At 40.5% G+C, this 14,711-nt stretch overlaps 1 pseudogene; it reads right to left on the reverse strand.

Annotated features, from left to right (window-relative positions):
• Window positions 1-10,905: 10,905 nt before the first annotated feature.
• Window positions 10,906-11,376, reverse strand: LOC118631042 (annotated as a pseudogene).
• Between the last annotated feature and the right edge of the window lie 3,335 nt (window positions 11,377-14,711).

Raw genomic sequence — 14,711 nt, forward strand, 5'->3', positions numbered from 1 at the left:
AGGTGTGAGGTGATACCTCATAGTCATTTTAATTTGCATCTCTCTGATGATTAGTGATGTTGAGCATTTCTTCATATGTCTCCTAGCCATTTGTATGTCCTGTTTGGAGAGCTATCTATTTAGTTCCTCTGCTCATTTTTTAATTGGGTTCTTTGTCTTTCTTTTGTTGAGCTATATGAGCACTCTCTCTATATATTGGAAATTAACCCCTTATCTAATGTATCATTGGCAATTAGGCTCTCCCTTAGAGTGGGTTGCCTTTCCATTTTGGTGGTTGTTTCTTTTGCTGTGCAGAAGCTATTGAGTTTGATGTAGTCCCATGTGTTCATTTTCATCTTTGTTTCTGTTGCCTTAGGTGATGTATCAGTGAAAATTCTGCTGCGTATGATATCTGAAATTTTGTTGCCTACATTTTCATTTAGGATTTTTATGGATTCATGAGTCACATTTAAGTCTTTTATCCATTTTGAGTTTATTCTTGTGTATGGTGTAAGTTGATGGTCTAGTTTCATTTTTTTGCGTATAGCTGTTCAATTTTCCCAACACCATTTATTAAAGAGGCTGACTTTACTCCACTGTATGCTCTTGCCCCCTTTGTCAAATTTTAATTGACCATATTGCCTTGGGTCCATTCCTGGGTTCTCTATTCTGTTCCATTGATCTATCTGCCTGTTCTTGTGCCAGTACCAGCTTTTTTTATTACAGTGGCTTTGTAGAATAACCTGAAATCTGGTAATGTGAAACTTTGTTGTTCTTTTTCAAGATTGCTGTGGCTATTCAGGGTCTTTTTTGGTTCCATATGAACTTTTGAAGTATTTGTTCTAGTTCTGTGAAGTATGTCGTTGGTATTTTGATGGGGATTGCGTTGAATCTATAGATTGCTTTGGGTAGTATGGACATTTTAATGATGTTAATTCTTCCAATCCATGAACAAGGTATGTGCTTCCACTTTTTTATATCTTCCTCTATTTCTTTTTTCAATGACCTGTAGTTTTCTGCGAATAGGTCCTTTATTTCTTTGGTTATGTTTATTCTTAGGTATCTTAATTTTTTTGCTGTGATGGTAAATGGGATTGTTTTTTTAATTTCTCTTTCTGTGAGTTCATCATTGGAGTATAAGAATGCCATAGATTTCTTGACCTTAATTTTGTATCCTGCTACTTTGACAAATTCATTTATTAAGTCTAGTAAATTTTTGATGGAGTCTTTGGGGGTTTCTACGTATAGTATCATGTCATCTGCGAATAATGACAATTTCACTTCCTCCTTTTCAATTTGGATCCCTTTTATTTTTTTCTTCCTGTCTGATTGCTGTGGCTAAGACTTTCAGTACTATGTTAAATAAGAGTGGGGAAAGTGGGCATCCTGGTCTTGTTCCCGTTCTTAAGGGAAATGCTTTTAGTTTTTGCCCATTGAGTATGATGTTGGCTGTAGGTCTTTCATATATGGTCTTTATTACGTTGAGATATGATCCCTCTATTCCCAGATTGCTGAGCGTTTTTATCAGAAATGGGTGCTGGATTTTGTTGAATGCTTTTTCAGCGTCTATTGATATGATCATATGATTTTTATCTTTCATTCAGTTTTCCTTTTTAATAACTCTCCTCTCTGGGGCGGTCTCTTCAACTCAACTTTATTTCCTAAATTTGACCCCCACCCCCACCCCCGCTCCCGCTTTGCAAATCTTCGTGACCAGTTGCCCTGATGCTAGTCTCACATCTCCCTTCACCTTCCAGGCTGCTGCCTTGGTGGTCTTCCTAAAGCTCAAACGATCCCGCCACAATGCTTTTATTACTGCAGCTAAAACAAGATTATCTTGTGGTGGGACAAACCATAATCTCTTCTCTAAGGGATCTCTTTTTTCTCTCTTCTTTATCTCTTCATGTTCCTTGTCTGCTTTAAAAATATTTAAGAAAAGTCTTACATTCACATGGTATTGAAAAAAATCGGATATTATAGAAAAGTGTAAAATAAAAAGTAAAAGTTACCTTTCCATCCCTCCAAACTCCAGGGCTCCTCTCCAAAAGTTACTACCACTTCTTCTGTATCCTTCCTGAAAAAAATGTCTGTATGCCTGTATATCTATTTTTTTATTTAACACAAATGAGATTATATTGCAATGCACATTGTGGGGTGTGTGTGGTTTTTTGTTTTGTTTTGTTTTGTTTTTTTAACAAAACACATTTAAAAGATCTTTCCATATCCACATAAATAGTTCTACCTCATGTTTTAGTTTCTGCATACTTTTCCATTACATAGATACATTTAACCTGCTGATTGATATATGGGTGCTTTCCGGGTTTTTTTTTTATTACAATGTTACAGTAAACATCCTTGCACATGAGTTTGGCATAATTTTGCCAGTATATCCCTTGGGTAAATTCCTAGTGGTAGAATTGCTGAGTCAATGAGAACAAGCATTCAAAATGTTGACAGACATTACTAAATTGCCCTCCAGAAGAGTTCAATCTGTTTACACTCCCAGGAACAGTGTACGAGGTGCCTATTTCCCCATAATCTTGTGAACGCTTGGCATTACTAAACTTTTACTTGCCAATATGATAGATGACAAATGGAATTTCATTGTTTTGTGATCTTGAACCAGGAGTGAGGTTGAAGACCTTTCAACATGTCTATTAGCTATTTCTTTGTCTTATAGACTGCTCATATCCTCTGCCTGTTTGGTGATTAGTTTATGAGTCTGGGTGTTTGAACTATTATCTAGTCTCCCAGGAAACTTAATATATTGATAAAAGTCCATGAATTTCATCTTTGCCTAAGTAAGAGCCTCAGCTAATCAAAGACAATTGAGTGGCCCCTGAAAGTTCAAATAAGGACCTACTCTTGGAGCTTGGCCTACCCAGCTGACCACTCCCTACTTCTTGTGCAACAATCATCCCCCAAAAGAAACCTCATACCTATTAGCGATCACTCTCCATTCCTTTTCCTCTCAGCCCCTGGCCACCACTGATCTTTCTATCTCTGTAGATTTACCTATTTTGGACATTTCATATAAATGGAATCATATAATATGTGATCCTTTGTGACTAACTTCTTTCACTTAGCATGAAGTTTTTGAGGTCTGTCCATGTTGTAACATGATTTAGTACTTCATTCCTTTTTATGGCCAAATAATATTCCATTGTATGGATATACTACATTTGTGTATGCATTCATCCATCAATAGATATTTGGTTTGTTTCCACCTTTGGGCTGTAATGAAAAAACTGCCATGAACAATTGTGTACAAGGTTTGCATGAACATATGTTTAATTCTCTTGGGCATATACCTAGGGTGAAATTGCTGGGTCACATGGCAACTCTATGTTTAACTTTCTGAGAAACTACCAAACGGTTTTCCATAGCAGCTACACCATTTTATATTCCCAGGAACAATATATGAGTGTCCCAATTTCTCTACATCTTTGTCAACACTTGTTATTGTCCATCATTTTTTTTTATCCTCACCCGAGGACATTTTTCCATTTTTTGTTCAGGTGGAGTGGGAGGGAGAGAGAGGAACAGAGAGACAGAGAGAAACATCGATGTGAAAGGAACACATCGAGTGGCTGCCACCCGCACGACCAACCAGGGCCGGGGACAAACTGCAACCGAGGTACATGCCCTTAGCGGGAACCGAACCCGGGTCTCTCAGGACCACAGGCCGACGCTCTAACCGCTGAGCCAAACCGGCCAGGGCTCCATCATTTTTATTATAGCCATGCTAGTAGTTGTGAAGTGGTATCTCATTATGGTTTTGATTTGTATTTCCTTAATGACTGATAATGTTGAGCATCTTGGCATGTGCTTATTAGACATTTGTATATCTTCTTTGGAGAAACATCTACTCAGATTCTTTTCCATTTTACTTATTTATCTTTGTTCATCCTCACCCAAGGATATTTTTTCATTGTTTTTGTTTTGTTTTGTTTTGTTTTGTTTTGTTTTGTTTTTTAGAGAGAGTGGCAGGGAATGAGGGAGGGAGAGAGAGAGAGAAACATCAATGTGAGAGAGACACATTAATTGATTGCCTCTCACACGACCTCCACCAGGGCCAGGGATTGAACCTGCAACCCAGGTATGTGCCCTTGGTCCAAATTGAACCTGTAAACCTTCAGTCCACAGTTCAATACTCTAACCACTGAGCAAAACTGGCCAGGGATCTTTTGCCCACTTTATGATTAGATTTCTTAACAAACAAGTGTTGGCAAGGATGTGGAGAAAAGAGAACTCTCATGCACTGTTAGTGGGAATGCAAACTGGTTCAGTCACTATAGAAAGCAGTGTGTGGTTTCTTCAAGAAATTAAAAATGGAACTGCCTACGACCCAGCAATTCCAGTTCTGGGAATATATCCAAAGAAACCTGAAACACTGATTTGAAAGACTATATGCATCCCTATGTTCAATGCAGCATTATTTATAATAGCCAAGATGTGGAAACAATTCAAGTGCCCATGAGTAGATGTGTGGATAAAAAAGTTGTGGTACATTTACACAATGGAATACTACTCAGCTGTAAAAAAGGGAAAAAAGGAAATCTTACCTTTTGCAAGAGCATGGATGGGCCTGGAGAGTATTATGCTAAGTGAAATAAGCCAGTCAGAGAAAGACAAATACCACACAATTTCACTTAGATGTGGAATCTATTGAACAAAATAAACTAACAAACTAAATAGAAACAGACTCATACAGAGAACAAATTGACAGCGGTCAGAGGGGAGGGGAGAGGGTGACTATGTGAAAAAGGTGAAGGGAGTAAGGAAAAAAACCTCATTGACAGACAACAGTATCGTGATTACCAGAGGAAAAGTGGGATGGGGGGAGGTAGGAGAGAGTAAAGGGAGGGAAAATGGTTATGGAAGGAAACTTGACTTGGGGTAGTGAACACACAATATACAGATGATATATTATAGAATTATACTCCTGAAACCCATATAATTTTATTAACCAATATCACCCAAAAAAACTCAATGAAAAATAGAATCAAATTAGATTTCTTGTCTTTTTATTGTTGAGTTGTAAGAGTTCTTTATATATTCTGGATACTAGACCCTCATCAGGTATATGATTTGTATTTTTTCCAATTCTTTGGATTGTCTTTTCACTTTGTTGATAATTTCCTTTAACGCAGAAAAGGTTTTAAATTTGGTGAAATCCAATTTATCAATTTTTACTTCAGTCGATTGTGCTCCTGCTGTTACATGTAAGAAACCGTTGTCTAGTGCAAGATCACAAATATTCGCTCCTATGCTTTTTTAAAAAAATGTTGTGTAGTTTTAGTTCTTATGTTTAGAACTTTCATCCATTTAAGTTAATTTTCATATGTGATGAGAGATAAGGGCCCAACTTCATTCTTTTACATGTGGCTGTCCAGTTGTCCCAGCATGATTTGTGGAAAAGACTATTCTTTCCCCCATTGAATGGTGTTGGTACCTTTGTCAAAAATCAATTGACAATAATGTATAGGTTTATTTCCAGACTCTCAATCCCATTCCTCCAAACTTTCTTTGCATATGTAATGTGCTTTACTACATTACATATATAAAATAAACTTATCATATATATAGAGAGAGAGAGCCCTGGCCGGTTTGGCTCAGTGGTTAGAGTGTCAGCCTGTGGTCCAGAGAGACCTGGGTTTGGTTCCCACTAAAGGCATGTACCTCGGTTGCAGTTTGTCCCCGGCCCTGGTTGGGTCGTGTGGGAGGCAGCCACTTGATGTGTCCCTTTCACATCGATGTTTCTCTCTCTCTCTCTCTTTCTCTCTGAACAAAAAAGGGGAAAATGTCCTCGGGTGAGGATTAAAAAAAAAAAATCATATATATATGGAAACAGTTTAAATAGATACTAATAGAAAAATTGAAAATTGTACTATATAATAAACACCCAACATATTTTCACATTGAATGCTATTATTTCTTTAGAATGGATTGCTAGAGGTGGAGCTGCAGAGTACTCGGGAGTGTGAATTTAAAGTTATGAAAGATACTAGAAAGGATCCTTTTTTTTTTCCCCTAGAAAGGATTCTTGTAGTATATAGTTGAGCTTCAAAAATTATATACAGAATTTTGTGTGTGTGAGTGTAAGTGGTGCGTGCTTCTAGGGAGAGATCCATAGCTTTTTTTCAGACCTAAAAAAAAGGCTATGAACCTCTGAGTCACGGGGAGCTGGCATTTCCATGCAACTCGACCACGGGTAGTGAATTTGCAGGTCTTGAGCAACACTGAGCAGGCACTTGTCCAGCAGGCCACTTCCTGTCCGGGTCCAGGACTACCTGCAAGGAGAGAAGATAGTGGCATTCACCAGTATGTCTTGCCCCTCGAGTAAAGTTGAAGTGCCACCCAGACACATAGCCATGGCCACAGACACTTCCTGTGATACTGGACGGTGCTTAGGCTCAATCAGATCACACGAGTATGATGCAATGGTCAGCTGGTGTTCTTGGTGCTCAGGGTGGGAGGCCATCTCCACACTGCCTATAACTTTGCCTCCAGGCAGTGTGGCCAGTGGCCAGCCTCAAGTCTGCCTCCCCACCTCTCCTTGCCCATGTTGCTCCCACACCAGGTGTCTGTAAGCCTAGCCAAGTGGAATTGTTCCCTACCAGAGCCAGAGACTCAAGTCTGTGGTAGTCCACAGACAAGGGTCTTACACCCTGGAGGGCCCTGGGCCTCATCGTGTAAGACTTTTAGGAACTTACAACTTCATTCCAACACTCAAAGGGAATGAAAACAAGGCTGCCTTCCACACAGGGTACAGGCAGTTTGGACCCTGACTTATGAACTTCAGCTTTAACAATAACAACCCTGCAATGCTCCCAATAGCTCAGTGGTTCTTACCTAGGGAGTATATTTGCTGTCATAATGTGGGGTTTGGGGCTGTGTGCTCCTGGCGTCCAGTGAGTAGAGGCCAGGGGTGTTGCTTCACATCCTTCAAGGCACAGAACAGCTTCCCACAACAAGGAATTATCCAGCACAAAATGTCATATTGCCGAGGTTGGAGAAACCCTGAGAAATGTTTAATTAGCAGCATCTACACACTGTTTTGGATCAGAGAGTGATCACATTTTTTATATCATTTCCACATGCTACCTGGACCTGCTCATATGGAGTTTCTGCCTGGACCATCCTGGGTTTATCCTTTTTGTTTTTGTTTTTTTGCATTTATCTTCAGATAGAGTGGGAGGAAGATGGGGTGAAGGGAGAGAGAGAAACACTGATGAGAGAAAACATTGATTGGCTGCCTCCTACATGCCCCCGTTGGGGATCGGGCCCACAACCTGGGCATGTGTCCCGACCTGGAATCGAACTGGTGACCTTCTGGTGCATGGGTCAATGCTCAACCGCTGAGCCATACTGGCCAGACCTAGTTTTCATTTTTAAATATGTTATTGAGTAAATAAATAAATAAGTAGTTACACAAAGAGTTTTGTTAGAGCAATTCTACTAAATGTTTTTAATTACTTCTGAGTTAAATACCAAAAAACCGCAAACAAAAAAAATCACAGCGATATATCATCCAAAATTATGTTTAATGATCTATCACCTAGTAACATCATAAACTCATCCAATTATGTAGAAACAAAGGCTTAGACAATATCTAACTTGCAAAAAAGATTCTGAGCTATTAGGATCATTCATTTTCTCAATATGGGTTCCTTTGCTTGGAACCCCACAGATCAGCGGGATTCCTTTCATCACTGAAGAGAAGGGCCACTTGTGAAAGGGGAATTGAGAGATAAGAACTTATTCTTCCATCTCGGGCAGATCAATTTTAGAAAATAGTTCATATGGAAGTTGGAGATCTGGAAATCGATTCAATTAAAACTACTGATGTCTAAACAGACCTTGGAGAGCTTCATATAGTCACAATACCCTATCCGAATTCACAGACTGCTGGTCTAGATCCTTGCTACTCAAAGTCCATAGTCCAGCAGAATCAGAACCACCTGGGAACTTGTTAGAAATGCAGAATCTTGCCCTGGCCGGTTTGGCTCAGTGTTAAGAGTGTCGGCCCGTGGACCAGAGAGACCCGGATTTGGTTCCCGCTAAGGGCACGTACTTCCGTTGCAGTTTGTCTCCGGCCCTTTTGGGGTCGTGTGGTTGGCAGCCAGTTGATGTGTCTCTCTCACGTCGATGTTTTTCTCTCTCCCTCCCACGCTATCTGAAGATAGATGCAAAAATGTCCTCGGGTGAGGATTAAAAAAAAAAAGAAAGAAATGCAGAATCTTGCTAAAATGCATATTTTAAGGAGATTCCCAGGTGATTCGTATGTACATTAAACTTTGAGAATCCACTGCTTACAGCAAATGTTTACATGGTCCTGAAGGATAACATCTTCAATCATATATATAAGAGTCTTGCAAGCCTCTTGAAGGTGTAAGGTATTACCACTGATATAACCAATAACTGGATAGCCTAGTAGGTTTCAACCCTGGTTGTATATAATATCACCTGGGTTGCTTTTTTAAAATATTTTTATTGATTTTTTTTTTTAGATACAGAGGAAGGGAGATGGGTAGAGAGATAGGAACACTGATGAGAGAGAAATCAAACATCAGTCAGCTGCCTCCTGCATGCCCCATACTGGGGATTGAACCCGAAACCTGGGCATGTGCCCTGATGGGGAATTGAACCGGTGACCTCTCAGTGCATGGGACGACGCTCAGTCCACTGAGCCATGCCAGCTAAGCAACCTAGGTTGCTTTAAAAAGATTTTTTTAGCCTGGCCTGTGTGGCACGGGTTGAGCATCGACCTATGTACCAGGAGGTCCCTGGTTCGATCCCCAGTGAGGGGCATGCAGGAGGCAGCCAACCGATGTTTCTCTTGCATCGATGTTTCTCTCTCTCTCTCTAAAAAAAACCAATGAAGAGATAAGTCCCCAAATGATAAGTTATCTGTGGGGAATAGCACCAGCCTTCAGATGAAAGCTAAGGACTGCGGGTGGTAAGTGTACCAGAGAGCAAAAACCATCTCAGTCTGTCCAAACAAAGATACAGACATAACTTAGAGTTACTGTGGTTTTAGTTCCAGAATAAAGCAAATATTGCAATAAAGCGAGTTATAATATTTTTGTTGGTGGAGGGTCTTGCCTTCAGTTTGTAAAAATTGCAACATCTGTGAAGTTCAATAGTGTGCCTGTACTGATGATTCAAGTGAATAGAGCCATGGCTCTAGACAGTGGCCCAGTGGCTGGTCTAAGCACCAACAGAAACGGTGAGAGTAAATGCTTACAGAAGGCCCTGATTGCCAGCCATAGCCTTTGACCGTAGGTAGACTTGGCTCAATCCTAAGAACTCCATCCATACTTGGGTGAGAGAGAAATTTTGAATATTAGTGCTTGGCTCCTTTACACCTCCATGAATGGCACCATTAGAATTTCTGGAAAGCATCATTGAATCATGAAAGCTCCATCAGAAGCCAAAATAATGGAGGAGCTAGAGACCAGCACCCTATTACTTAGAGTACTATCCTCCATGAGACTTGTTTTTCACCATACAAATGGACACATTCATTTGCCTTTCAATGTGGTTGAGCATCTTTTCATATGTTTGTTGACAATTTGCATATCCTCCGTGGTGAATTACACACTTTTCTTAATTTTATTGGGATGTTTGTCATTTTCTTATCAATTGGTACTAACCCTTTGTCATATGTATTGCAAATGTTTTCTCCTATTGGTTGTCTTTTACTTACACAGCAATCTTTTTTTATTATTATTATTATTATTATTATACAGATTTTATTTTTAACAAACTTTATTTTCAGCCCTGGCCAGTTGGCTCAGCAGTTGGAGCGTTGGCCTGTGGACCAGAGAGTTCCAGGTTCGGTTCCCGCTAAGGGCACGTACCAAAAATAAATAAATAAAATGAATAAAATAAATAAATAAACTTTATTTTCATAGAATATACTTCACATTAGAGAGTTTCATAATGGGAAAATAACAATACTTAAAGTTTTATATTTGTGCATATTATTTCAGGGCAAGAACAATGAACACATTTGAGGATTAAGTCTCAGTTTAGAAAGGGTAATAGTTTGATATATCTACAAGGGGACTTTTTCCCTGCCTGGAACTTTCTATATTCAGAATTTCTCTAGGCTCTTTTTCTCAGGATTTAGAAATTAGTCCTGTGAAAGATCAGCATTTCCTAACTTTAAAGTTTCCCAAAGACATCTGTCTTTCAGTGGTTGGTATCAACTGAACAAAGGGGGCGTTTTCAAACCTTAAGTACTGCCTAAATTTCTGTAGTCTTTCCTGATGAATTAATAGTTTTTCCCTTTCTCCATCGTTCCCAGGGCAAATACAGAAGTTTGATCAGGTATTGATAGTAATAAAGCTGAATTCCCTTTAAAAGTTTGATAAATTAAAATGCAAAAGCTCATACATAATGTTCAGTCACATTGCGAGTCTTGTGAGAAGCTGGGAGACAACCTCATTCACTCATCAGGATATGGTCTCACAGTTTCTTTCTTTCTTTCTTTTTTTTTATCCTCACCCAAGGACATTTTTCCATTTTTTGTTCAGATAGAGTGGGATGGAGAGAGAGAGAAACATTGACGTGAAAGGGACACATCGATTTGTTGTCACCCGCACGACCCATCCAGGGCCGGGGACAAACTGCAACCAAGGTACGCTCCCTTTGTGGGAACCGAACCCGGGCCTCTGTGGACTGCAGGCCAATGCTCTAACCGCTGAGCCAAACCGGCCAGGGCCACAGTTTCTTGTATACAATTCCTCTCAAACCTTTCCTCAGATTAAATTCTAAAACTATCCAGGTGATTAGGAGAAGAGGTTTATCTCACCAATGGACTTACCTGTTATTTCCTCCTTATTGTGAGATGAATGGCATGACAGAGCAGAGGCAAAGAGGTGTACAATCAATTCGCAAGGTATTAAGTAAAAAAGGTCAGAGCTTCCACAGCATGGCAATAGCTTTGCAGGTGTCCACATCATAGTTGAAACAACAAAGCCCAGCAAAGGTGAAAACCGAGAGTGCCAAGAGGCCTGCCTTGGCAGCTTTCTGCAGTGCATCCTTATGAACATAGTAACAATTGTCCAAGGCCCCAGGGACTATGGAGAGTGAGGACTGCAGCCAGGGAGTAGTCCATCGTAGAGGAAGGATTCAAATAAGCAGTTGGAGGTAGGCCCAGGAGCAAAACACTGACAACCCTCTCAGCAGTTCAGTGGAGAGATGCAGAGTGGAACCAGAGTGGCGGCTGGGTGACAGGTGAATGTCCTGTATTCCACTCCATCCTGGGGTAGGTTGGTCCTGGAGAAAGGCCGAGATCTGAGCGGGTCTGACCACTGGGGTTCGGAGGAAGAGAGTTCGGCCTCCTTGGGCACCGCAGAGGACACTCAGCCTCCAAATACTCACCATCTCGGCTCCAGAAGGTTCCAGCAATCTTTTATTTTTGTGTAGTTAAGTCTATCAGTCTTTTTCTTTGTGTATTTTGGATATTCCATCTAGCTTGCAGAAGTCTTCCAAGAATATAAAAATATTCTCTTAGCATTTTTCTTTCATTTGTCATACTAACACAAATTAAAAAGAGATGTAACACTTAGCATTGATGAGTGAGTTGGGCAATGATATTCTCATGGCCCGTGGGTAGGAATGTGAGTTTTTACAGCTATTTGGAAAGTAATATGGCTGTAACTACTAGCATGCGAAGTGCACATATCCTTTGTCTCAGCAATTCTTCTTTGGGACATCTTTTCAAAGACAAACAAACAAAAAACCCATTGGTTCACAAACTGATAAATTACTAAAATCAAGTAGGTTGAGGCATGAGAAAATGATTCTATTCTTGCCTGAGAACTTAAAATTTTGAATTTTAATACCTAGATATACACCAAACTTCCAGATAATCTGAAGAACTAAGGAAAATATGTTCATGTATCCAGACCATCTGACATCTATTATGCAGACCACTGGTCATCTACAGGATTATCATCTTAGATCAATTAAGAGGCTAAGAATATAGAGCTGATTCTTCTCAAGAATGTACTCTTTATCTTTGCCGTGTTTACTACGAGGATGAAGACCATTCTCAGCAATCAGACTGTCCACTTCTAAATGTGGACATCACTCTACAGGGACATGCAGTTATTGTGAAGGAGCCTAGGAGCATCCTGTGGAGGAACATCAGTGTAGAATTCTGTCTCTTGGGAAAAAAAGAGGCTCCAAATTGACAAACAGTGGGGAAGCAGAAAGGAACTGGCCGTTCGCACTATCTGCAGTCATGCCCGGAACATGATCAAGGATATTACACTGGGCTTCTGTTACAAGATGAGGTCTGTGTATGCTCACTTCCCCATCAACAGTATTATTCAGGAGAATGGTTTTCTTGTTGAAATCTAAAAATTTGGGGGTGAAAAATACATCCACAGGGTTTGGACAAGGTCGGGTGTTGCTTGTTCAATACCTCAAACCCAGAAAGATGAGTTAATTCTTGGGGGGAACATTGAACTTGTATCAAAGTCTGCTGCTTTGATTCAGTAAGCCACAACAGTTAAAAACAAGGACATCAGAAAAATTTTGAATGATATCTGTTATGGGTTTTAAGAATCTAGGAAAATTCCAGGACTGGAGGAATAGGGAAACTGAGACAGGAAAGTTAAAACAAGGCCAGACAGTGTGAGCAATTTGCAGCTGGCTTGCAAATAACAAGCCTTTGTGTTCCCCAGCCAAGGGCACTTGAGAGCAAACGGTTAAAAGCATCCCTAACAAAAGAATGCAGGAAAGAAGGAGAGAGTCTTCTTACCACTAAACAAATAAATCAGCCCTTTAGGGAAGGGGAAGGATAAAACTGGCAGTTTTATTTTTTACTGCCTAAGCAGAACAGCCAGCAGTCTCAAAACTTGACAAGATAAAATTGCCAGGTGCTTCTCATGAATTCTGGGAAAGCAACAACAAAGTAAAAAGGGAACTTGAGAATTATTCTGTACCAAAATATTCAGCAGGGGAATGTTTAAAAAATATTTTCCTTTATTGATTTTAGAGAGAGGGGAATAAAGAGGGAACTAGAAACATCGATGAGAGAGAACACTGATTGGCCACCTCCTGCACGCCCCCTACTAGGGATCAAGCCCACAACCTGGGCATGTGCCCCGCAGCCGGGAATCAAACAAGTGACCTCTTGTTGCATGGGTAGACGCTCAACCACCGAGCCACACCAGCCAGGCCAGCAGAGGAAACCTATGGACAGGAGGGATATGTAACACCTCAGAACTTATCCAACTCGCTCTTCAGATTAGTTGAGAGCCCATCTACACTTCATAAACCAGATGTATAGATTTGCTTGCTTTCATAACTTAGTTTTTTTTCACAACACAGTCATCTGGAGTCTTCTTGTATAAATTCATGTATACGAGAGGACAAGGATTGAGGTTGGGGACAGCCCCCTCCCCGACTCAGTGGGCTGTCCCATAACACCTCTCTGGTGTCTGAGAGAGGTGCCTTGTATCAGTATCTAGGTTTCTAAAAAAAGGAGCAGTTCAGTAGGCTGATGAATAAGATCTGAGTTGTCCATCTATAGCAACAGCAAGATGCCAGATGATTCCTCAGACTTATTTGTGATATTTTAAAGATGAAATGAAAGCCCTAAATTGATTGGGAGGTGTGGAGAAAGTACTCCTTTGTTGTTGTTGTTGTTGTTGTTATAAGGCAAGTTACTATTTTTTAAATGTTAGAATATTTTACAAGCTACTTAATGTAAAAGAACCTAAATACATTTACACTTCTTAAAATGTCATCTATATTGTAGTACACTAGTTGATCCAACCTGCAGAAACCTGTAAAAATTAGGACCAATTCTGTTGATTTGGAGGTTAAATCTGCAAGTGCTTTGGTTCTGAAACTTATAGAGGAAGAACTCTATCTAGGTGGTCCCATGAGAGACACGTGCATATACTTTGAAGCCTATACATTTTCCTAATTGCTTGCTGAGGTTGATGGGGTACTCAAGGTGAACCCCTTGAGTTCAGTAACAAATCTGGTGACTCAGGTGGAACTCTCCTAAAGGGACTTCCTCTTGGCCTAGTACGGACACTTGACCAAACTGTCGGTGGCAGCAGCTTGTCCAGGGCTTACTTGCCTGTGTCTACGCTGGAAGAGGGATCTGTTCTATAGGAGACTCCCGCTTGGTACAGCCCACTGCGATGGCTGCCTGGCCTGCCTCCACAGTAAAGCAGAGTGGCCACCTGAACCTGCTTTGTTCAGGAGAGGAGATTGTTCAGGGACAAATCTGGTCTGGTTGTCAGGGAACCCTGGGTCACTGAGAGTGTTTTTGGTGGGCTAAAGGTTGGAAGATCATAGTGTCTACCCCCATTTCGCTTCTGTCTTGCAGGAGGTGGACTTTATTCTTTGTGTATGTTTGCATTTACCTTGTTTGTCTTGTATGTAAATGTGCAGCTACGGGGAAACTCAAATTCACTCCTGAATGCAGCCCCTTGGGGTGCATCCTCCAGAATTGGACAAAAAGAAGTTTAATTTTATTTATTTATTGTTTAAACTTTTTCCATCACCATTTATCCCCCTATGCCCTCTTCCACCTTCACCCCACCCTCCCCCATCACCACACTGTTGTCCATGTCCATGAGGTTTTTTTTTGCCCAATCCCTCCACCAACCCTAACACCCACCCCCACCATCAGAGCTGTCTGCCTGCTCTCTATGAGTCTGTCTCTATCTTGCTGTTTATTTACTTAAAGAAAT

This window comes from Molossus molossus, unplaced genomic scaffold (genome assembly GCF_014108415.1).
Source record: "Molossus molossus isolate mMolMol1 unplaced genomic scaffold, mMolMol1.p scaffold_m16_p_15, whole genome shotgun sequence".
Classification (NCBI taxonomy): domain Eukaryota; kingdom Metazoa; phylum Chordata; class Mammalia; order Chiroptera; family Molossidae; genus Molossus; species Molossus molossus.